This window comes from Pteropus medius, unplaced genomic scaffold (genome assembly GCF_902729225.1).
Source record: "Pteropus medius unplaced genomic scaffold, Ma_sr-lr_union100, whole genome shotgun sequence".
Classification (NCBI taxonomy): Eukaryota; Metazoa; Chordata; class Mammalia; order Chiroptera; family Pteropodidae; genus Pteropus; species Pteropus medius.
In genome coordinates this window covers 14445450-14448542 of record NW_024354503.1, presented here as the reverse complement: position 1 = coordinate 14448542, position 3093 = coordinate 14445450, and positions in this window count along the sequence as shown.

The following is a 3093-nucleotide window of genomic DNA, read 5'->3' as shown; positions in this document are numbered from 1 at the left end:
CCTACAGCCTTCCCCTGAGCAACCTCATTTTATTCATCTATTTATTCATCCATTTGACGAGAATGTGTGGAGCTTCTCCTACATGTCTGACATTGTTCTCTCTGCTGGAAGCAAAACCAAGTATCACAGTAACAGTAATACCCACCAACCACCATCCGCCCCACCACCAGAAAATGTCTCATGGTCCCAGCCTTCAAAAAGCTCCCTGACAATTACAACACAGAGTGATTGTGCTAAGACAGGAGTGAGAATAAAAACAGGGTTCTGTGGAGGCATATGGTGGGGCTAACTATCCAGTTGGGTGAGTGGGGCAGGGAAGTTTTCATGTGAACTGGAAATGGGAAGGGAAGAGGGCTGGGAAGAAGTACCTAGTCTCTGGGAGGAGGGGGTGAATAAAGAAAGAGACGGGGTAGCGCAGACGGGAGGAGACAACCTACTGCATTCCATCCCCATGGAGGACCAGAGTGGGAAGGTTGTGTTGAGCATGAGGCTGTGAGAAACCATAAAGAGAAATCCCAAGGAAATTGGGGCATCTCCTTCCCTTGGAGTCAATGTGATTTCAGATGTTCTCAACTTCCTCCCCTGAAATGTTTCTCTCCCATCCTCAAAGGCTGGCGGAAAAATACATTAATAAACTCCAGATCCAGACTACTTGGGTTCAAAATCTGGCACTATCGTCCTTATTTTAAAGTTTAGAAGCTGAGCCCTAGAGAGGTGAGTCGACTTGCCTAAGGTCAACAGTCAGAAAGTACAGAGCCAGGTTTTCCTGTCCCTAATCCGAAACTTAAATTTTTTTCAGTGAAACTTTCTTTCCTTTATGAACCTAAGGGCTTGGGGTACCTGAGCCTTCTGCAAGAACACAAGAACTCAGGAGTGTGCAGTGACCTACCCTCATCCAGCCCCTGTGTCTGGCTCTGAACCATGAGGATGTGGCAGCCCCTTTTCTGGCCACATGAGGTCAGCATTGAGTAGCCCACTGCTTCCAGTACCTAGCCTGCACTTTGACAGGAAGCTCTTCTGTGGAAACTTCAGGAATGGGGAGAAGGACCATGCAGTGTCATCTGGAAAGACAGCCTAGGGACTACAACTCAGGCCACAGCAAGATCAGGGCCTGACTTCGCTTCTTCAGCCCCAGTCTTCTCCAAGGCTGAGCTCTTTTGATACTCTTCTGTCTCTGCTGGTGATTTTTCGTTCCCTTAGTTGTACCCCAGTCCTAGCCAGGCTCATGGCTTGGAAATGGGGCCTGGTTGCCATGGTAACCAGCTGGTCAGCTGGCTCCTTCCAAGCCCCCTCCTTTCATTTCTCTTTTTCCTGGGCTTCCAAGGAAGGGTAATGTATATGAATGGAAGGGAGAGGGTAGTCTTTTACCTCTTGAGAGCTCAAGGGTTGGCTAAAAAGACTCGGGCTATCTCTCTTCCAGAGCCCTTGCAGTGAGGAAGGGAAGGCAGTTGGGAGAGGGGACAGGAGGATGATTATAACAACTAAATGGGGAGTGTGAGGATCCTGTCTGGGTTAGGACCTCTGCTCTCTGTCTGCAGTGAAGACTTAAACTAGGTAGAAGGGGCTAAAACTAGAAGCAGAGGGGTTGGAATTAGCTGTGAGGCAGGACTTCCCAAAAAGCATGAGTGGGAGACACTGAAATGAGCCACCAAGTGAGAGTCTTCCTCTGCCATGGGAGTAAAAGAGAACTCTGCCTCTTTAGGAGTATATCTTTCCTCTATTTGGGCAGGGAGGATAGACTCACTGACCTGGGGAGGATTACACAGGCTGGATAGTTCTGAAGCGATAGGTGGACAGAGTCACCTTCACCTCGCTGTGTAAGGGAACAGTAAGAAAACCGAGGCAGGACCAGGAGTAGGGCATGGAGGTAGTGGCCCTTCTGCCTCAGATGAGGGACAAGACCATCCCAGCAGATCAGTGTACTTGATCCCATCCCCAAAGATCAGATATCCAGGCTTTGCCTCAAGCTAACTTCCTACCCCTTAAATATCCCCATAAACGTTTGAATGGGAAAGATTTGGATTTTAGGACTAGCTCTGTACTAGTAGGTGACCTTGAGTAAGTCACCCACCCTCCCTGTGCCTCAGTTCCTTAAGGGTAAATGGAGGAAACAGTTATTATATGCCAAAAAACTTCAATGTAGCACAGGACACACAGGATTCCACAGTGACTGTGCACACACAGATTGATCTTGCATAGGCTTTTGGTTTCCATGTCTCCCTACCCCATTAGACTGTGCTCCTTGAGAGTAGGATATTGTGTGTTTCATTTCTGAATGGGGCACAGAGTAAGTACCCAATACCTGTTTATTGAATGGATGCATCCAGGAATGAATGTATGTCAGTTTCCTTTCTGCCTGTCCTAGGGGTGGCAGGGAAAAGCAGTGTGGGTGGATGGCATTAAAGTGTAGGCTACGTGCAGCCACTCAGCCTGGCCGGTGGTCTGTGACTTTGCCTCCTACACCCACATAAGAAAGGCCAGAGCCTTAAGTTGTCAACTTCCTCACTGCACAAATGAGGAAACTAAGGCCCATAGAGGGTAAGGCACTTGCCCAAGGTCACACAAGTTGTTAATGGAAGAGCCAGGATTAAGAATTAGAACTCAGGTTTTCTAATCTCCAGCCTAGGGCAATGTACACACTTCTTTGCTTCTCTGGGGCTGTTTTTCTAGGGAAGGACGATGGTTCCATGAAGCCTGGTTCCAATGTCCTCCTGTCTGCCCTCTGTTAGTCCTTTCTCACATAGCTCCAATGCTTTCCCTTTCACCGTATTCCATCTCGGTTCAGTTGGGTCTGGCCTCTGAAGTCTGATTCCTGCCTTAACCCTTTACCACTCAACTGAGAGTAAGAATCTTTCTGGGGTTTCAAGACTCAATCTCCTCTTCTCACCCTCAGCCCTATGAACTTGTGGGAACCAAGGATGGGGAAGAATGTAGCCTGAACAGCCGGCGCCTCCTCTACGGAGAATAGGAGAAGAATTGCGGTATATATCTCCCTGGGATGGTGGTGGGGTATGCGTGTGCGCGCGCGCTCGTGCGCGCGCGTGCAGTTTGCAGGCTGGGAGTGGGGAAGGGGTGCGGGGAGCCCCTGTTGCT